Genomic DNA, 23029 nt, shown 5'->3' on the forward strand with positions numbered 1-23029 from the left:
TTCCTAGAGAGATAGTACAAGGACGACAATCCTAAGTGAGGTGGATTTTCATATCTGAAAGTATACGACTTTTTACACAAGACTTTATCTCTGGCTACAAACACTTTGCCCTACAGTGCATCTGTGCGAATCAGACACCATGTACCACATTCACAGTCCATAAACCGGCTGCTCTGCTGTAAGGTTTCCAGACATCCTGTCTCAGTACAGTTGGTGTGAATATAGGTGTTTGTGTGTGGCAGACCTCCTGCTACCTTATCGGCGAGTCATGTGCAAACATAGTAACACACACACAGACAGATACTGGTAACAGAGTCCTTACAGCTAACTGCTCCATACCTGTTTTGGAAACAGATATGGTATCATGAAGGACTTGATGCATAGCTAAAATGAGTTCAGCACATTATCCTTCTCTTTATTTAGAGTCTGTCTTGCAGAGCGTGCGAGGTGAGCCAATATCACATTGCCGCAGTCCACTGGTCACGTTTGAGAATGAGGCTCCAAGATTGTGACAGGTAGGAGCTTGATTCATTGTTGTTGGAGGTGGCAGGATGGTATTCTCTTACAGCTATTGTAATATTTTTAAATCTAAGAAATAGATTGAAATGGCAGCATGGTGAAATAGTGGTGAGTTCGTCTGCCACGCAGTGCTGAGGTTCGGTGTTCGATAACTGTGTCTGCCCTTCCTGCGTGGAGTTTGCATGTTCTCCCAGTTTTTGTGCGTGTTTTTTTGTGTGCGTGTGTTTTTTCCCGGTATGCCAGCTTCCTCCCGCATTCCAAAAACATGCATGTTAGGTTCTTTGAAGACTAATTTGCCCATAGCAGTGAATGTGAGTGTGAATGAGTTGTTTGTCGATACACATGTAGCCTGTGATTGGTTGGACACCAGTCCTGAGCGTACCCCTCCTCTCACCCCAAAGTCAACTGGGATAGGCTCCAGCTCACATGCAACCTCATGAGGATAAGCGGTACACAAAACGGATGGATGAAATTGAAATAACAACAACTGCTGCAGTTACGTGGAGTCTGTGGTTTGATACTTATCCATTTAAGGCAATAAGATGCTGAATAATCAACAGTATCTAATTGTCCTAACTTGAGTAATGTCATATTCAGCATATGCGATAACCAAGATGTGGAGTACAAATATTTTCGAACTTCTGCTCACTGGAATTTTTCTCCTCTCTCAACCAGTTCGTGTAGGCTCACTTTTAGTGTGTCCGGCACAAACAAAAATCACTCGCTAGACACTAGTTCTGAACAAAATGTGTCCATTCATCGTAGTCGTTGTAGTTTTGTATGTTTGTCCGTATTTGTTTTAAGGTAGCAGGATACCTCCTGTTTCAGGGAGGACGACGAATAGACGGACAGCGTCAATGCTGTCTTTGCCGAATTAAAAGTGTTCCAACAATTTTTTTGTATTACTCTTTCAGTGACTTCCTTATTCTAATAAAAAATTTCCATATTTGACTGATTGATTAAAGATTGTTGTTGCCATTTTGAGGGTTCTGGCTGAATTTTTCATCAATTTAGGGTGACTCATGTCCAAATACCATCAATCCATCCATCCATTTTCCTTTTTGGCTTGACGTCATAGGTGAGCTGGAGCCAGACTATCAGCGAGAGCCGAGTTACACCTTGGACTAGTCGCAAGCCAAATATAGACAAACGCTCGCATTCACACATTTAGCGTCTACAAAGAATTTAACATGTATGTTTTTGGAATGATGGAGGAAGACAAACTACACAGAAAAATCCCACACAGGCACAGGGGGAACATGTACACTACTCGACCTCAGAGCTGTGAGGCAGACGTGCTAACCACTATTTCACCGCGCTGCCTCACATTTACACAGTTAAACCCAAAATTCCACTGTGATGCCCGTGACGCAAACTGTGAAAATAAATTCTTGTATCCGCACCTTTATCCAGATCCTCATCAAAATATTGTGTTCCTACTTATGAGCTTATGAGCTAACCTTCAACAAATTTTAATGAAAGTTGTTTTTTTATTTTTTATTTGCATAACTATATCTGTCCTATTGTTTTTACAATCTTTTACTATGCCAAAATGACTCCTGTGGTAAAGGTCATGAAATCAACATAATCAGTGGTGGCCCAACACCTTTTCACAGTCCTATAAAGGGGATCACTTCAACATGGTCTTCGAGGCAAAAGCTGAGTTGTTGATGACCATGCAAATTTAGCAAATAACTGGAGGCCCAAAACAGATCAAGCCTTTCACGTGCCTCATGAAATGCATCTTCAATCCCACTTTGTTGACTTCACTTTAACACTTCACAGTGTCTCCCAAACCGAAGCAATCCCATTTTCCTCAACGTGCTGCTTAATCTTTTCACGGCCCATGAAGAGGAAGTACCCAGCTGCTGCTCTTCACACTTATTTATTGGAAGCTGGTGTCTACGTTTGAGTTCAGACACCTTGAAGGGCGCTGCAAACCTCACCCAGCCAATGTTCTTTGATTCTTCATGAAACGCAAACGGCTTTCCCCAAATATCTACCGTGTCAGTGGGACAGCCGTGTCCCGTCTGTTCTCCCCTGACCTTTGACTCACTACACCTATTTAATCACATACACACCAATCATCTTTGACATAATGGTGCCAGAGATTGTATATTTGGACTGGCAATGACTGGCGGAGGGAGGACTCAGGCAGTGCGTGACGAGGTCTTGGAGAATTCAGAGAAATTTAAGGAGAGTCACGCACACACCTATTTGAGGGATAATAAACAGTGGACATTTGGAAAGATTCACACACTCTCACCATAGGTGATAAAGAGCATCATGTTCTTGCATTATCAGGATAAAGGGGAAAGTGGAAGGCCAGACACAAACAGCATTTCATTTCATTTTGTTTCAAGGAAAGCTGTTGTGGAATTAGGCTGTAATGACACTTATGGAAATAGTGGTAAACACATCTGCCTCACAGTTCCGAGCATCGGGGTTCAAATCTCACCTCAGGCTCTCGTGTCTGGACTTTTCAATGTTCTCCCTGTGCTTGCGTGGGCTTTCTCCGAGTACTCCGATTTCATTCCACATCCCCAAAATATGCATGTATAGGTTCATTGAAGACTCTAAATTGTCCATCGGTGTGAATGTGAGCGTGAAAGCTTGCTTGTTTGCATGTGTATCAGTATAGTATCGTTTATTCCCAGTTATTCAAGATACCCGGCATAACATATGACTCGAAATAATACACAAACTCGGAAAACACCCACCCACAGTGTACGTCACATAATGTCTGTGATTTGAGCTGTTCATGATAACTTCCACTATGCAAAATAGAAATAAACTGCAAAATTGCAAATATTCCGCACTCAAAAAAGTCCATACTCAGTCACGAAAAGGCACATGCACACGCACGTGTCATATAATCAATGCGATGGCTCCTGTCGCCAGTTATTAATGATAACCAGAACATTGAGTAATGAAGTCACGGCGCATGTAAATGGAATAGAGCCCACATGAATTTTTATAGAGGAGTGTGGGCGCAGGCCAGCTGAGGACAGGAGAGGCAGGTTAAAGCTCCTCCAAGTCCTGCATGGTTCGAATGGCTTAGTATAAGTAATATAGCACTGAGATGTGTTACGTATTGGGTGGCAGAGAAAGGACAAAACAAAAATAATTGTCATTTCATTTTACATGCAGGACATCCACTTACTGTTTTAAGTAGAAATACTCCATTGCTGCAATTCAGTAGATTTTTCAGGTATCTGTACTTCATTGAGCATTTATTTGTCTGATTATTTTTCTCAGAAACATGCTATTTATGCTATAGTACTATTTTCTTCTTGTCAAGCTGTCCACCTTTGACAATGGATTTGAAACTAGGAAGCAAACTAACTCTTCGCGGCTCACGAAATCGACTCCCCTATGATGAGTATTGTACTTCAACGATGTCACCATTACCAAGCACAACGGCTTGGTAAGTTTAAATAAAGTGTGACACTTTCAAACATTTAAAAAATTTTTAAAATATATTTATTTACAATAACTTTGTACTGTACTGGGTGTTTTAGGACACACAAGAATCCTACAAAACAAGAATTTTGTACTGTACAGTAGTATGTGTGCACATGGCCTAAAAAAAAAGTGCTTCAATTTTTACGGACAATTGGCTATATTTGATGACCCCTTATCCAATCCAGATTTTAGTGCTGCCATGTCAATCTAATTCCATTGCAACATGCTGCCAATTTTTTTGTCTTGAGTTTGTTGTCGGGCCAATTATACATTACTAGTGCACTCGTGCCAATTATACATTACTCGTGCACTCACTGTAGTAGTCTCGTCACCCTGCACTATTTGCATATCTGTTGTTGACCAATACTAGCCACTCATGCCAGAGTAGCATCTGCACCACTTGCACACTGATTGAGGAGTATCTGCAACATTTGCACAATCAACAATGTCCCAGATTATCGCACTACTCGTCACTTTAAACTGCATACACTCCTTGAAGTCTCGGCGCCCTTTGCACAATGGTCATTGCACCGGACTATTGCTATATATTGCTATTGCGTTTTGCACAATTGTCAAAACAATAAAAAATAAATAAATAATTTGTACCGGCATTACCAGATAATTAGCAAACCTGTTATTGCTCAGTGACTGTTTTTGTCAATGTCTTTATGTCTCAAAAAGTGTTCTCTGTCAATTGACTGTCTGTTGTCGTACGAGAGCGGCTCCAACTACCTGAGACAAATTCCTTGCTTGTTTTTTTAACATACTTGACAAAATAAAGATGATTCTGATTCTGGTTCTGATTCTGATTCTGGTAAGAACATTTGCATCATGTGTAATTTACATTCCGTCTTCAGGCGGCATCGGATTGATGAACAGGAACAGGGTTCTACGACTGACAACAGCCTCCCTCAGTATTACATCCGCATATCTGTCTGTACAATTTCATAAAGCGTCACCTTCTGTCACACTGCAACTGTTGTTTGCTTTCACATAAGTGAAAGTCCCAGCGAGCGCACAGGCCTTCAGTCACAATCACCATGGGAACAACAACAATAACGTCGTATGGGGACAATGAGTGATGAGCAGACAAGGAGGGATGTAAGAGAGGAAAGGTTTTATTTAAGAAGGCAATAGCACTCTTACTATTTCTTTTGGCGGGAGGGGGTTGTTTGGTCACTGCTCAATGAAAACTACCTATGTCAATTTTCCATTTGTTTTTTTTTTATATATGTTTACACCTATGCAAATAATTGTTGTATTAGATATTGACAGTTAATAGAATTTGAATTCATAAGTCATGGCCAATTGTGGCACACACATATTTAATGTTCCCAGTGGCCTGAAATGTAGTGAACTGTGGGATTTGGGCCATTCCCTCCATATTCAAGTCTTATTAAGTTTTGTCACAGTCCATGGTATCTGTAACGGGCTGTGGAAGGACGGGGTTGCTGAGTCCCGCAGGCTCAAAGGCGCCCTTCGTTTCGGCCACGCCGGGTAGCTTTGGAGCATGTTTGTGCCCCTATAGAGTATTATTATTATAGTATAGTATAGCATAATAATAATGTAATTATAATGTATTTTAATATTGCGCTCACCCGTTTTATTCTGACCCACTAGGATTCCTCATCCACAGTGTGACTGCTGTCGCAAATGTTTTGAGAATTGAAATGCTGGGCATTCACGGCAATCGTGGCCTTTCACGTCTGACCATTTCCCACCCCGGTTTGTCTCACGACCATCCAGTTCTATGGTGACCTGAACCAGGAACAAAGTGTAAACGTAGCTTTAGCATGCAACTAATGTGCAGTTTATGTTAGGAAAGTATTCATGTGTTGAGTGTTAAAAGTCAAGGCAAATTGTAATTTCAATACAGATTTTCTGCCAAAATAAAAACAACAACAAAAAAACGATTTGGCAAGAAAAATTAATTATTGAGGAGACACTTTATTTGCTTTATTTTTCTGGATCTGGCACCTGGGCCATTGTGTTGTACTTGGTGAGTTTGAAATCAACTTTTTAAAAGTATAACAGTCACTCCGGGAGACATTCCTTCGCCTTCTTCCCCAGATATGCACAAAGTTCCTTGAACTGTTCTTTGGTCTGAGTCCAACAAATGAAGGCCAAGCTTCATCTCGAATTGCAAATATATGACTCAGTCGAGAGTAACCCTCAACAGTAGCCAACATGCCCAATCCACCTCCAACCAAATCGGATGAAAATATGATGGCAGGTTTGTAGATAATATGCAAATGATGATCCTTTTATTGTTTTTAGATCTGGACTGCAGTTGGATTTTCCTTTTTTTTTTTTTGCAAGTTCTAAAAAAATGCGTGCATAAATCTCTTTATAGAGTTGCAAGTACAGATGGGATGGAATTAATTAATACCTCACTTATGACTGTCCACCAGAGCCCTGAAAGTGCTTGTTCATCATATCACATCCCCGTGTGGACCTGCTGGCGTTGATCAACTTCTCTCTCACACACATTTGCTTATTATGTAAGGGCAAAGGTTTATTTTTAGAGAGCGCTATAAGAGGGCACGCCCGCTCCACCCCAAAGCTTTCACTGGATGTTCTGGAAACATAATGGGAGAGAAGGCCAACATCTGGATGACAGTGGGTTCACCATTAATGGTGGGAAACAGTCAAGGAAAACATTAGTATGGTCTACTCTCATGGTCACCTTGACACATTGTCATGAGAGGCAATACAAGAGCTACATCAATTCTACTTTTACAAAGTAGACTGATAAGTGATCGCTCTGTCATGTCTTTTTGGTTCCCCTCAGTCCGCCCAATTTCACCATAATAACTTAGTTTATTGTTTAGTTTGAAAATCCAATTTCAATTGATGAAAATTGTAATGTACTTGTGTCATTTTTTTAAAGTACAGAGGTACCTTACGAGTGCCCCAACTAACGAGGTTTTCATATTACGAGACATCGCTTGGTCAATATTTTTGCTCTGTGTTGCAAGCCAAAATATTTGTTACGAGAAAGTTACAGTAATTCGCTATATGCGGAACATCACGTGACTAAACCTGGAAAACAGAACAGCTGACTTCCTGTGTATGCTGTGCTGAAAAGCATAACTACACTATGTTTACATGGTTGTTTGAAGCTGGACTTTCTAAAATTTTGTTTTCTTTACAGCTGGTGTCTTTCAACAAACGTTAGATACCATTTATTTAAACAAATGTGATATGACATATGTAAACACAAAGCCAAAACACATCATGAAGTAAAACACAAAGCCAAACACCCCCCCCCCCCCCCCTTCCAATTCATCCCTTCCCACATCTGCAGTTGAGTAAATAAAGAAACTCGGGCTACTATTTGCCTTATCCAAATCAGACGAATTTCACTGACGAAGTGACTCAATTGCAACATCAGCAACGCATCACCCAAAACAAGTTTACATCCTAATTTTTTTTTTGTTTCCTTGTTTGTTTATAGGCAAAGCCAAGCACTACAGAGCAGTCATTCAGAGTGCAGGTCACAGTGACTGCACAAGTGTGTTAAGTCATTGTGACAAACATAACCGGGTTATCAATATTTTTGCCACAAGAGTCTGTAACTTGACGTGTAGAAAAACAAACTGGGGAGAGTTAATGAACCTTTCAAAGAGTTAAAGCAACAGTAATGAATAATTGTTTGTGATGGAGTGTAATTTACTTTAAAGTAATTGGGATTTTGTCAAGCAACAGCAAAATACTTTTATACAATTAATCTGTGTTAACATACCATCATGAAGTAAACATTGGGGCGGCAGTAGCTCATTTGGAAGGACTTGAGCTTCGGAGCCGGAGGGTCGTAGGTTAAAGTCCCGCTGCAGACAAAAACATGAAAATGGCAACTATTTTGTAGGAGATGCTAGTCTGCTTACTGTCGAAGCGGTGCGGCATTATTGTGCGGACTTTTTCCTCACATGCCTGTAAGCGTGTGATCTGGTTCTCTGTGTGGTGTGCAAAATACAATCTATATACAGAAAAGTGTCATTTTAATTTCGCCTTGAGGGATTCTAATCAATTATATTTGATTAAAACATTAAAATTCAATTAAGTTTTTTTCTAGGCTGGTCCACCAATATTGTAGCCAATCAAAGTTGGTGATCTCTCGCCATGGCAACGACAGCAGCAATATTCTACTTATTCTAATCTATACAACACAAGTTATTTTAAATATGTGTTGCTTTCGGCCAGGAGAGGAAAAGCCATTAGAGACGAGTAAAGCATGAGGGAGTCAATATGAACACGCACGGAGGCAGAAAATTGAGGTGATGCCCAGCCAAGGGACACGTGAACACAGTCCAGTAATTAAAAACGTTTGGATTAGAACTACAGTATATATAAACTCTTCCAGCTAATAGCTGTTTCTGTCTCAGTGTATTGTGCTTGGGTACAACAAAACAGCTCCCAAAAATCAGTATGGCCAAAATACAATAAAGATTCCAAAAAAGTGAAGAAAACAGTTTGTGTATCCATACTGTCATTCTGACCTTACACCCCCCTCCAGTGTGGTTCAGTCTCACCCCCTTGTCGAATGGCAGCCTGAATGCCAGACCTGCCCCTCCCCTTACTGCACCGCTCAATAGCCTCCTTGTTTAGAGCTAATGTCCTAGAAGTGAGACAACATTTTAAAACATGCCCCTTTGTGCATGAGCATGCGGAGATGCGTGTGGAAGGCAGCACATCCATAACTGCATAACAGGGAAGCAAAAGCCGATGGAGGAGGCGAGGTCACTGGTGAACGCAGAGCATTCATACAAATATGGAAAAGCATTAGCAGCAGCACAGATAGGATGAGGAAAATGAGAGGGGGAGCCAGTGGAAAAATCATTAAGCGAGCTCAGAGGGTTGTTTCACATCAGATTTTTACTGGCAAAGAAGTCAGGGGGGCTCCACTTAAAAGACAAATGGAGGTCTGGAAAATACCCTGGATGTTTGTTTTTTAATACTGTATACCATTTAATGGCTAGCTGGCAAATGTATTGGTTCGTGTTTGACACAAAATAGGGTAGGCATGATCATTTCTTGTATATCTGCATCATCGCTGCATTTGGGACACCTACACAAAGGACAAAAGTATTTAGGCACACCTCTTAATGAAGCTAATTAATCAAACAGGGGTTGGACTAGGCTAGAGGTAGCATGGTCCATTGGTTAGCATTCCTGCCTCACAGTTTTAGGATCTGAGTTTGAATCTCTGCTCCAGCCTTCCTGGTTGCATGTTCCCCATGTTCTTGCATGGGTTAGCTTCATGTTCATTCCAAAAACATTGGACATATTAGGTTAAGTGAAAATTGTCCATAGGTGTGAGTCCAAGTGGTTGTTTGTCTTCATGGGCCCTGAAATTGGTTGCTGACCAGTCCAGGGTGTACCTCACCTCTTGCCCAAAGACAGCTGGGATAATCTCCAGCTCACCTACAACCCTATTGAGAATTAGTGGGATAGAAATTGGATGGATGGATGGGATGGAATTGGAAGATTAAGGGGAAGAGCCAAAAAAATTGTTATTAAGGTACAGAAATCTAGCGCGCCAATACTTTTGGGGAAACCAGCAACTGCATAATAGCCATGTTTTATTTGATTTAACTCACCCAGAGTACGTGGATATTGAATGTATGTGCCCATCTTGCATAAGATGGGAAAGTTGGGACAGCAATAGTACTCCGAGAGAAGCCAGCACCAATTGTCACAGCTAAAATGACCCTTCTCATGTCCAACATTAGTGATTTTGCTCACAAATGCTGTTCTGGATGAACTATTTTTATTTTATTTTTTTCCAATTTTACTTCCGAGTACATCGAACAGAATTTTACAGTTTTAGTTCATGTAGAGTCCAAACAAAACACTGTATGCCCTACAGATGAACGTGTTGTTTAATAAAGGGTGTATCACAGCCTTGGGATTGTAATAAATTATATGAGCTGTCAGACTGAATGTCCAGTTCAGAGAAGGCCTCAAGCTGCAACATGAGGAGCCCATTAATGACGCTGCACCCTCAAGGACGATGGACGGCTGCGGGAATGTGGCTCACCTCCAGTTTGTTCCACACACAAAAAAAGAACAGATACAATCAATAGAAAACTGAGCTTTATTGCTAAAAATATGCTCTGAGAGGCCAGCAGCTGAGAGTTGACTTATGAGGGCTGGAAATTGGGGGAAAACAAAGTGGGGGTTAACGATAAAGGTAGCGTTTACTGAACTGACAGCACAAGCTCAAATTTCCGATGGACTGCGGATGAGTTTACAACTCAGTATCCACAGGCAACACATGGAAGCCTTGATGCACCGCTGAAACATGAAACTCAAAATTTCCTTGTGGCAGTGTCAGATAAACTGTTAGCCTCAATACTGCTTTCCAGTCTAATTGAATCAGTGACTATTTATGGAGAAACACACACTCGCAGACATTATAGCTATGGAGCCGAGACATACTTTATGCCAGGTTTACATTGAGCCTCGTATTCGAATTAGAATCGGGTTAGAAGCCCAAATAAAATGAAAATGCTCTATATAATTACCTCAATCGGAATAAACAGGCCGAATCGGAATGGAATTTCATTTCAATTTCAGATTCTCTGATATTTTTTCTGCCAAACCGATCAGAAGTGCATTTTTGACACGTGAACTGTGTCTGCGCATACCCTGCTTGACGTAAATGAGTGGTGACGTAATCGTTTACACACTGGCTAACTACTTGTAACTTGTTTTTAGCAAGTTGTTGGTGAATAAAAGGGTCCAAAAAATTGCAACCACTGTGCTAAATAGACAACTGAGCTCCATTTTGATTAGGTGACGTTTCCGTCGATCTGCACGTGTCACACATCTTTAAAACGGCTGTTCCAATTAAACGGGTCACATATGTCTCATGTCACACATCTATCTATCTATCTATCTATCTATCTATCTATCTATCTATCTATCTATCTATCTATCTATCTATCTATCTATCTATCTATCTATCTATCTATCTATCTATCTATCTATCTATCTATCTATCTATCTATCTATCTATCTATCTATCTATCTATCTATCTATCTATCTATCTATCTATCTATCTATCTATCTATCTATCTATCTCTAACATATGACTGTCCAGAGCAGACATAATGTAACTGTGACTCCATACTTGGACTATGTACTGTAACTCTTACTCAGAATTATGAATGGAGGACTTACACTAATGTCTATAGGTTGTCGTTGTTATCCAACAACAACTTGGGAGATGGTCCGAAAACAGACAACGGCTGGAGGAGGAGGAAAAATGTTGAGTCATGATTGCCCTCTAGGAATTCTGAACATATAATCGATATACCCGAGAAGGCTTCAGGCAGCAGATTGCAACTGGGGCCAGTCAGATTCTGCTGTACCATGCACATCTCCTTTCAGGTTGACACAGAGGAGAGAAAGCCTTTATCATTGCATTCACGTTATTTTTGGTGCATTTTGTTGTTGTTTTTTACTGTCAAGCCAACATTTGTTACACACGCGAAAGCCGATTTAAAAAAACATGAAAGGCTGCATAAAACACAAAGAGGCATCACAAGATGAAAAGAAATGAAATGATGTTTGCATGCAAAATGATTGTTTCCTTGGTGTGATATGATGCAGGCTTTCACTATCTTAGAGACACTGGTTCTCTTCGTGAAATGTTGGTTTCCATGGTTCCAATTTGACACAAAGGCAGTGTGAAATGGCTCACATGAAAATGTGTGTAGTACGTGTGGTAATTTATACACATTTGAGGAGCATATACAACATACCTTTTCCATATTGTGCTCAAGCATACGGGACACCTACGGTAATAAGTGCTTGGAAGTAATGAAGTACAGTAGACATACTTTGTTACTGTACTGTTACTGTAAGCACACTTTCAGGTATCTGAGCGTGTCTTGAGTATTTTTCTGAGGACGTTTTACTTTTACTACTATCTTGAATTGAAATCAGTTATCTCTACAAGATATTCCCCATCCATGGCCTTATTTAAGAGAAATGTTTAATGCTGTCAGCTCCAAGAATGAGTTATGGAGAATAAGCCAGCCTGCACCAGTTTCTACTTTGAAAAAACACATAAGTGTAAGCTGTATTTATTTAGTTGTTATCATTAGCTAATTTCGCCTTTGTTGTTGTTGTTAGTTAGTTAGTGAGCAAAGCTATGGGAACGAGTTGTTTTGATAGCATGTATTTTTTTCCCCTCAAATCAAGCACTATACAAGTTAATAAAAGAGGGGAACTAAATTGTATGCAAAACAAGTTTTTTATTCCTTTGTGCCAAGTTTTCAAATTCTATCTAATCTATATAAATAACAGTAAAAATAGATTTTTACTTTTTAGCATCTGTACTTTAGTCCTTTTAATTAAGGAGTTGTATCAGTACTTCGACTTTTACCAAAGCCTTTTTTGTTTTCCAAAAGTATCTGTACTTCTACATAAGTACAGCATATTAGTACTTTTGTCACCCAGTGTTGTACCTGAACAAGTTCAATGAACAAAAGTTTATGAACTAGTTCATATTTTGTGCGAACGTGAACTGAATTGAGTTCATTTCTGCTTGATGAACGTAATTGAGAACGGCCGCCATTCCTGACAGGCACGCCGCAGCTGAAACCGGGAGGAAACCGGAGTGCCCGGAGAAAACCCACACAGGCACGGGGAGAACATGCAAACTCCACACAGGCGGGGCCGGGGATTGAACCCGAGTCCTCAGAACTGTGAGGCTGACGCTCTAACCAGTCGTCCACCGTACCCACATAAAAATTGATTACCAGGAAAATTATTATTTGCATCAAAATGCTTTTGTTAAAACTAGGATCACACTGTCATAATATTGAATTTATTTTGTTTTGTAAAATAAGAATAGATAAAATAAAATATTTTTTTCATATAGTCAGCCAGCCATGAGAGAAATGCAAAGTTATCAATGTCCTTTCACCATTGTTTCTGTCACACTGTGTTGCGTGTTTTTGTTTGCACATTAAGGACAAAAGTCGTGTTTTCTTTTTAAAAAAGACCTTTCAAGCAGCACATTTTTCCTCATGTTTTTCAGATTGTGGGGGGATCGCTGCAGCTGGCTAATAGTGTCGACTGAATGGGTGGAAACAATGGGAAAATGATGTTATGTTATGCTATGTTATGCCAGTATGTTAAGGGGACTAGCCCGTCAGCAACATATTGAGAAAAACAAAAAAGAACTATGAACAAGTTCATTTTTGGAATAATCAACTGAGTTCAACATTTTGAATTATTAACTATGAACTGACCTCGTTCATTTTTGGAACGGTGAACTGAACTTTGAACTGGTTCACGTAGAAAATAAACTTTCCCAACGCTGTTGTCACCTCTGACAGGAATGTCCGGATTCAGCTCCTGCACGCTCAAGCGTGGTACACGGCCCTGACCCCAGAACACTCGGAAGAAGTGGACTTGAGCATGGTACACTTATGCGGTACATCCTGCAAACTGCTTTCTGCCAATATAATGTAATAATCATAATCATAATAATATCATAAGTACAACAACTCAAATCAATCCACAAAGTCAAAGCCCACCATGCGCACGCACAGATATGCAACGTAAACATGTCGTTGCGTGATACCCGCCAACAGAACGTCTCGAAATAAGTCACAAAGTCAGGAAATTTGCTGTAATACAATGTCATGACATACAAAAAGGTGCTTAGACACAGCTGAGTAGCAGGAGACAGCAAAGCGATGTGTAACCGTGCACAGCCGAGACAACTGACCCAGTGTGAGCGAAGCCTCAAAGTAACATTACTCTCAGTAAATACAAAATTGATTTTAATAACAAAAGTCAGGAATTTGCAGAAGCCAATTTGTACAATTTGCTGATCTAAATTAGGATTGTTGTTCATTCTAGTTTGCAGTGCGCTGAAAATGTCGCAAACGTGTTTGTGTCACATACTGCACTTTTCACTCACTTCCTCCAGTCATGTCGCAACTTAGCTCATTTGTGACCTATAATGTCAAATTGTATGAGGCCTCGCTTGAGGGCAACATGAAGTGCCAGCTTGAGTGTTTACGATGCAAATAAGTCTGTGTGCATGCTGCTCTCTTCGGGGTTTCAGAGGCGTACTCTTAGCGCATGAGAATACAGCGTGGGCAAGCTAATATGTTAAAGAGTAGAGCAGCCTGAAATGAGAGTTAACAAAGCAGACGAGACACATTCAGTGGGAACATTAAGTCATCCACTGAATTAATGCAAGCAAAAATAAGGACACATCTGTGTCTGAGTCGGGCCACCCTGCACCCCACATCCTGTCTCCTGAAATATTCTGTGTGCGAAAGATGCCAATGTGTTCTGTTTGGATAAGAAGTCAAACTTGCTTCCTCATTCACACTGCAGAGAATTACTATTAGAGTTTGATTTGACAGCTTCCTCACGTTCTGATTAGCAGCCCAGCGTTGGCTACTTGAGGGTATCTTTGAGGAGGTAAAGCAAATGTTGGCAAAGATTCATTTTGGACTTTATAATTAATTCCCAACTCTGCTGCTGCTGGAAACTTGGAGCCCTGAGGGGTTAATCTGCATCTGCCTATCTTCGTTTGTCCTGCCTGCTGAATTAAAAGTGTTCCAAAAGGTTGAGGTTCTTTTTGTTTTTGTATTACTTTTTCCAGACTTACTTCTTCTAATGGACTGCAGTTGCCATTTGGACGGTTCTGGCTGCATTTTTCATCAGTTTAGGGTGACTCATGTCCAACTACCATCCATCATCCATTCCTCCATTTTGTAGGCAAATATAGTGCTGTGTATATATAGTATATAGTAGTAGTAGTAGTAATAGTAGTAGTAGTAGTAGTAGTAGTAGTAGTAGTAATAGTAGTGTGGTAGTGCTGTTGTGAAAACCAACATAAAAGTATACATGTTTTGCAGTGGCACCATTGTTTCCTTCCTGTTTATGCATAAGTCCCATAATCATGATTACTTTAATCTATATATATAATTGCTCGAAATGAACAGAAGGACAAAAAAAATAAAAAATCATGTAATGTGTATCATGTGAAGATCGCAGTGTTCTTAGTGACTGTGTGTGTGCTCAGCAGTTGCTGTTATTGCCTAAACTATTAACATCCATGCTTACTGAATGAATGATTAACAGTGTGAGCATGAGAGAGGTGTCAACACCCGAAGCAGATGTTCTGGGATATGATGCCGTGTGTACAAAATCCCAGCAATATTTTCAAGGTCAAAGTGTTCACTCTGCATTACAGCCCCTTTTAATGTGAGAATCTATTAAAAAGTGAAATATAGTGCGTGAAACCCTCCAAGAGAGTCTGCCAAAAAGAGCAGCGTGTCACTGTAACTCTAGAAAAGAGGACGTGAAGGGTGCGCTGGTGTGAGAGTGAACAGAGTAATGTTTGTTTCTTGGTTTCAGATCTTTATTCGTGTGTGTTTACCTGCAGTAAAATATACACACTGACAGAACTGTAGCCGTGACGACCAGTGCCCCTGCCCCTAAAAAAGGTTGCTTGGTATTAATGTGTTGCTCACTATACTGGGTTGCCTGCCAAATTCTTATAAATAAATACACTGTCTGGCCTCAATGCTAACACAAACACATCCTGTTTTTACCTTTTTTGTGACAAAGATTACTCAATTCAGTCATGGGACATTTTATTACGTACAGCTGAACCTCCAATGAGATCCAATAGTTTTATCAGAAGTAAATATGACATTTCAGCGTCGTACTATGTTGTGCTGCAACATGCTGAGCACTAAAGTCGACTTGAAGCGATGCAGCAATTAACAGCAAGAAGAAGAGGACGTCACTTTAGTGCACGGTACCAGTTTTAATAGTCGTTCCCACAGAACAGAACATATGCCAGTGAGTATTGTTGGATGCTCTAGTCGTATGTGTCGCTGCCTCCCTTGTAAGGTCTATTCAGGGGTGCTGGAGAGGAGGATCCGTCGGGAAGCAGTGTGGTTTTTGTCCTGGCCGTGGAACAGTGGACCAGCTCTAGACCCTCAGCAGGGTCTTCGAGGGTGCATGGGAGTTGGCCCAACCAGTCTACATGTGTTTTGTGGACTTGGAGAAGGCGTTAAAGCCTGTCCCTCGGGGGGGGGGTCCTGTGGGGGGTGCTTCGGGAGTATGGGGTACCGAACCCCTGATACAGGTGGTTCACGAGTGAGGGAAGAATGGAACGGGAGATCGACAGGCGGATCGGTGCCGCGTCTGCAGTGGTAAAGAAGGAACTAAGCCGAGCTGTGGGTCGTGAAGAACAAGATCCCGAATACTAGCGGCCGAAATGAGTTTTCTCCGCAGGGTGTCCGGGCTCTCCCTTAGAGATAGGGTGAGAAGCTCGGTCATCCGGGAGGATCTCAGAGTAGAGCCGCTGCTCCTCCACATCGAGAGGAGCCAGATGAGGTGGCTGGGGCATCTGATTCGGATGCCTCCCGGACGCCTCCCTGGTGAGGTGTTCTGGGGATGTCCCACCGGGACGAGACCCCGGGGACTACCCAGGACACGCTGGAGAGACTACGTCTTTCGGCTTGCCTGGATGAAGTGGCTGGGGAGAGGGAAGTCTTGGCGACCTCGGATAAGCAGTAGAAAATGGATGGATGGATGGATGGATGGATGGACGGACTTCTGGTGTTGATGTTTTGGTTGAACATTTGCTATTTAAAATATATAATGTTTAATTGTCCTTTATTTTATGTGTCAGTTTTACAGTAAACTTCAACTGGGGGTGACAAATGCTGTAAACAGCTAGAAGCAAGCACGCTTTCCCTCTTATTTGGACAACTGTGCGAGCAACTTTTCTTTTTAGTTCCTCAAAGTGATGTTATATGATAGTCTCCAATTTACTAACAGTGAGATAATGAGAACAGGCACCAAGGAATACTTTCAAAAGTGTGTTTTAATAACGTTTTCATAATTATTTTTCAAATGGGCTCTCTATATCGTAGATTTACAACTATGCCACAATAAATTAAATAAGTTCACTCTATACCACTTGAAACACCAGACAGTGGCAATCAAAATGGAGTGTTATCTATTAACCCTTTTGATACAGCAGGTGTACCTTATAACCAGTGGCTGTACTTACAGTTTCTGAGTCATCCCCATTTCTGTACTGTCAACTGTGTCAACACGGATAATGCAATGTGACTCTAAAATCATTCACAGTGTGTGTATGACGATCGGCAGAATGTGGTGAGAAAGCGTCACCCTGCAATAAGTCACTATAGTCTTTGGACCAGGCTGTTCTTTGTTAGCCCACCTATGTACAGCATACTGTAGCTGTTTGGGGAGGAAGCACTCTGGGTCTGTTGCTTGGTAGAAGCACATCTCCACCCCACACTGTGATTGGCCGATGCCTCTTGAAGGCCCCACCTCTTGCAATTCTCTGTGCTGAGCCATCTGTCACAAACAGGCTTGGAAAGTAGGCCTGCAAAAACGGCTAAATGACCAGGTGTGTGTGATTTGTCGGTGGCTAATACGATAGAATACGAGCCAACATACAAGTTCTGTGGAAGTTTTCAAAGTCATAGCAGTTTTTCTTTCTTTGCTGAAAGTTGGCTGAACCATTCAAGAGTTTCCCCTGAGGACAGACACTTGTTCTCAATAGTAAGGATGGCTAGACGGATTCTGTGTTCCAATAAAAAGCACCTGGAAATTACAATTCCCTCAGAAATTGAATATGCTGAAAGATACTGGAGCCAAACAGAAAAACTAATGCATGGGGGGGTGTCGGGGGCATATGGGGGTGCCATAGCTACCCCTGGAATAGCAATAGCATCTTTGTAACACTCCCAAGAAATTTGTCATTCATCCATAGTTTTTATTTGCTATTCTTATTGGGAATGCTAACTACTGTGAAAACTTGCACTCAATGAAAACACATTGTAAATGTGGTGAAGCCAGTTGAGGAGAGTGGTGACACAAGGTAGCAGTCAAAGTCGGTCACACAAAGTCATCCCATCGGTACCCGTGGATTCTCGTGAGACCTAAGGAGTCTCCAGTATTTATCTGAGGTCACTGGTTAATGTCCAGGTCTTGTAGACATGAAATAAGAATGAAACACCAGGACTCTAAAGATTTGGACCACCATCCTAGGATGTAACTATCTGGAATACCAAACACTCTGGTTTAGGGACTCCATTACTCCCAATGCTCAGCTCAGTCTGTTAACTTCCTGAGCACAGTCACCAGAAGAGTGGATGTCGCTGCCAATGTAAGTGAACTTATCCAGAAAGTTATTGAATGTCTGGAATCTCTGGATTTTTGGTCTACCCCAAGGCACACGCAGTCCGAGATACACAGATACCCGAAACAGGTTCTCCACAACAAAGACAAAGACACCACAATTGCAAAGACAAAGACACCACAATTGCATCATTGGCAAAGTTAACATTTGCGATTTTTGGAAGTACACATTGTAGGAGTAAATCACACTGTTTCTTCGTGTCATTGCTGCTCCACTGTAGGAGTCGGTCGTGCACATTTCTGTTACAGCCTGCCCAAAGAAATATTAAAAGAATATTCTTCTCAAGAATAAAATCTAACAAAAGCAATTCCCTAATCATTTAATCACCTGACCTGTGCCAAAATCTGTTGCAAATCATGTCTTGTTTCCAAAAATATTGGTGCTCCCATTCCTTGTCTTGATGACTTACAACGCTGCAAGAACAAAAAAGTGAGTAGGCAAAATCCTCTTGGACTCCCTTGGACTCACCCTTGAGACCACCTTTTCTAAGTCCTTCCCTGGTGAGTGCCAGGTGAAATTGACTGTGGCAAAGGGGTAAGACCTCACCTTTAAATATAACTTTTCTCAGCAGATGTTGTGTCCCGATATACCAGGAAAAGTGCAGGTTGAACATATTCGGGCGATCTTTTGAGCTGTGTCATGACCCAGCACAGCCAGCTGGAATAGAGACATTAAAGCCGGTATTAGTTACACCGCCGCTTGACACATCCAAATGCTCCGTGACAGGTGTAAAATGTGAAATGTGGGAGCGATTCCGGGGCATGGATCAAGCACTATCAGCTTCAGCGCTAACAGCCCGAGTCGGCAAGAACTGGAGCGCATCCAGTTGTGGGATTGCGCAACGTAACCTTCCCTCAAAGTGCACGGCTCTATGTACGGGACCTTCTGGAACGAGATGGCTGCACCCTCTGCCTCGTGCCATCTGCCCGTCCAACATGGTACCCTGCCGCCCATCCAGCCTCAAACGAGCTCCGTTTCATCTTAATTCCCCTATCTCTGTCTCTAATTAGTTGGCATGGATGTCTGTGTTGTATCACAGAAAAACTGGAGGCTGTTTGTTGATGCCATCCCAAATTCTGATCCCACAAAATCAGGACATTTTGATTCAAAGAGCTGATAATCCTGTTACACCATGCCATAAACAGTTAATCTTTCTTTTCCGAAGACTCGTTTTAACAACACTTTCCTCATGGACATGCTAGTTTAGGTCAGGACACAATGATATACACTGAACAAGATCACACAAGCCACGTTCACACTTCCTGTTCACACAACCGCACACAGAACTCTACAGAGCCAAGCCTCTTTGCGATGGGTTGGAGTCAGGAAGGCCACCTGTCTGTAAAACCTATGGAAATGAGCCTCATGCAAATGAAGGAAGAATGAAGAAAAAAACAAGAAGAAGAAGTAATAATAGTCGTTGGCATCGTTGTCATAGTTGTTGTTGTTGTTCTGTGTGACAACCCAGCAATTTCCAGCCTTTGGGGGTAGTATCAGAATCTTAACCGAGATCTCACAGAGAAATGAACAAAAATATTTTATTGATCATCATTGCTTCCATTTCCAGAATCCTATATTTGTGAAGCAGGATTACAATAGATTTAAGTAACACAAGCATTGTCTCTGATTACACCAAGATAGGATTAGCTATATGAAGAGAAACAAGGACAGGGTTCCTTCTAATTACAGTTACTACATTCAGTGTGTTGGTTATTTTTAATAATTGGGTTCTATTTGTTTCCATGCCAGTCCAAAAGTCCAGTGCAAACATTTTGGGAACTGCTGCTGTACTGGGTTATCGAAAGATATAAAGGGAACTAAACTTTTTTCTTTTTTTTTAAATAAGCAAAAATACATTGTATGTGCCAGCACTAGTCACAACATTGTTTCTAATTAATATAGCATTTGTGGAATAAGAATTAAACGGAATAATTCATCAATGTAAGGGGGCCGCCATGTTTGGCAAAATCATTATCAGCTGCAGACAGGAAGTGATGTCGCAGCTGCTGTTGTGCCTTGCCTGCTGCTATCCAATTGTGTCAGCTGACAGAGTTTGAGAGTGATGGATTTAATCATTAAATCCTGTGTACACATGACTGAGATGGAGAACATGCAGCGGTCATCAGAGGAAGTTCAGTGAAGAGAGAGCAAAAGCGTTGCACATCATCAACTTCTTGACGTGAAATAGAGCCGCAAAAAGAAATCCAGATTGGCTCACAACTCTGTAAGTACATGTAGATGATAAGGTTTTTTGAACATGTTTTATTATCTAGCTTTTGTACATGTAATGAAATTGAATATGTAGCTGGTCGTTGCTGTTTAGTTTTATTGTTATGTAAAGGGCAGGAATGAGCTGATAAACATTGACATTCTTGCAAATTTGCACTCTCTCGAGAGTGGGAAAAAAACCTAAACAAGGTGACCCCCATAAGCGAGTAGATGCAGTTTTAAACTTATTTTTTAGAATAAATACTTTGTAGGTTTAATTAAAGAGCAGCCGATGAGGAAGATTTCCACATTTAAGAAAGGTTTTGACATCTTGGGTTTAGTTCCCCTTTAAGCTTTTTACCTTTCACTCAGATCGAGAACGAAATGTAATCTACCTACTTAGTGGTTAGACTTCAGTATTTCTGAATATGATAGCAATGCAGCAATGTTTCCTCAAACTGGTTAAAAATTGACTTTTTTTTTAGAGGACAAAAAAAACTTGCTAGTGCTGCTACCTTTAACATGTAACATGTTACTTACTATATTTAAGAGAGATGAGAGCACCTGTTGATTTTGTGAGAAAAATCTCATCGTTTCTCAGCGTACTTTACAGTCTTGTCTTGACTTGGTCATAATCAGAGTGCAAACCTCATTTTGCCACATATTGGCTGTTAGCGTTCACATGGATAAACATGCTAATCCTCATTTTGCTGTTAGGGAAATCTCAGCAAGCAGACGGGTTGCCAAACAAGACTGTGTAAATGGAAGTTGCTCCCCGCTGATGCATCTTCTGTCTCTCTCTGTCGCCCTAATGGCTGACGGCCAAAGTGCTCAGCATCACTTGGCCTTGCTCTGGCACTCCCACCTCCTCAACACACGTATATGCACGCAGCTAAAATGACACACACACACAGGATGCAATATAAATAACTTCACCTGGAGGGCGACCTTCTGGTTGGCATCTGGGCAACAAAAGCCATAATGTGAAAGTGTCTGAAGCACCATGGACGAGATGCAATCGTTCTCAGTTAAAGACAGAGTCAGGAAGCTTGCACAGCTCTAACCAAATGCATCACCTTTATCAGTGTAATGCAGAGTGAAGCATGCGATGAGGACACACAGATAACACGGCAGTCACGACGAGAAAAGAAATTGCAGACGACAGTGCGTTGTCGCCCCGAGAATCCATTGCTGCTTGGTAGTCAGAAAAATCAGCTGAAAGCTCAAACAAATACAGAACAGACATGCATCCAGATGAACTTTGACCTCAGGCTTCTTTTAGTGGATAGTATCAGTATAGTGGGCCCATCCCTCTGACAAATAACCACTTAGCAGTTGGATGGGCATTTGTTACAATCTATGCCTGATGGAAAATTATGACGCACAGTTAAACCCGCGCTACATGGCAGTTCATTTTCGCACCTCTGCTGTACCTGTGATTTTTAAGTCATCATTGTTACGGGACTACGGACAGGCAAGTCCAAGTTTAGATTTGCTCGTCTTTAATGTAGTACCACATTATGCCACAAGTCGCTGGGCAGCACTGAGCTCTACTGGATGTAGATGCAGTATAATTAAGAGAAGAAAAGAAGAAGTTGAGCAGGTCCCCTACTAGCAGAAAGAATAGATGTGTGAGAGTAATCTTGTACTGCATCGTTTGGTTGAACATTTTGGTGTTGGAATATACAATGTTTAATTTGCTTTTGTTTTACATATTGCTGCTTTTTTTTGTTTTTTTGGTTTTTTTTAAAGTAGCAGTTTTTTTTTATGGTTGACAATGACCATAACATCAATGCTAATTTCCATCAGCCCATCAGTGGCGTTTCGGATTATATGTTAGCATTAAGCTAGATGAGTTTTGTTAGGTCGTTTGGTTAAATGCAAACTCCACACAGAAACTTCAGAACTGTGAGGCAGATGTGCTAACCAGTCGCTCACCCAGGACCCCCAATAGGATAAGCAGTAGAAAATGGATGAAAGAATCCAGCCCACAGCCTCATCATTATCCTATGTACAACGTTGCTTTATAAGCCAAAGGCAACTAAATCTGAGCTTCTCCTTGCATATAATAATGTGGAAAACAGCAGAGAAAAACATCAGGGGAATTCTCAGCTATCCACTACGAGCTGGGTCAAAGATGTGGAAAAGTCCACAGCTTTACCAGGGCAGCTAAGGGACGGGTCACTGCTGTCTTATCAGAGGTCAGAGCGGGCTGTCCATGTTCCGTGACCACACGAGTACTTTTTGGCTCCCCCCTCCCATGAGCACCTGGCAGCACGTCCACCCACTCTGCCCTCCATCTGCCGCCAATCTTAAGGCAAGGAAACTCGGAGAACACACGTAGAGGGATGTCGGGATCGGAAAAAAAGTAGAGTGGGGAAAATTAAACAGAGTTGCCGCTTTAGATGAACAGGGGGGGGAAAAAACAGGGCAAATGATAAAAATATTCCCAGGAAAAACAATCATTTCAGCTATAGGTTTGCAGTTGGGGCTATGTGAGCCGCCCTCTTCATGTCCAAACACGACTGACCTGAATCAACATTAATAGCAAACTCTTTCCTCATGCGTGAAAATGTCATAAAAAAAACAAAAAAAACAAAAAAAAA

General features: G+C 41.3%; 1 long non-coding RNA gene across 5 annotated transcripts in view; it reads left to right on the forward strand.

Annotated features, from left to right (window-relative positions):
* The first annotated feature begins 310 nt into the window (after positions 1–310).
* Positions 311–23029, forward strand: part of LOC133465636 (uncharacterized) — a 53915-nt gene continuing 31196 nt past the window's right edge. For 2 of the 5 annotated variants that reach the window (XR_009784698.1, XR_009784700.1), the window contains exon 1: positions 311–515. This is a non-coding gene — a long non-coding RNA (uncharacterized LOC133465636). Of the gene's footprint in view, positions 516–12581; positions 12703–13338; positions 13437–23029 lie in introns of all 5 variants that reach the window. The other 3 variants (XR_009784699.1, XR_009784697.1, XR_009784696.1) reach the window with 3 other exon arrangements.

Source organism: Phyllopteryx taeniolatus, chromosome 16 (genome assembly GCF_024500385.1).
Source record: "Phyllopteryx taeniolatus isolate TA_2022b chromosome 16, UOR_Ptae_1.2, whole genome shotgun sequence".
In the NCBI taxonomy this organism is placed as follows: Eukaryota; Metazoa; Chordata; class Actinopteri; order Syngnathiformes; family Syngnathidae; genus Phyllopteryx; species Phyllopteryx taeniolatus.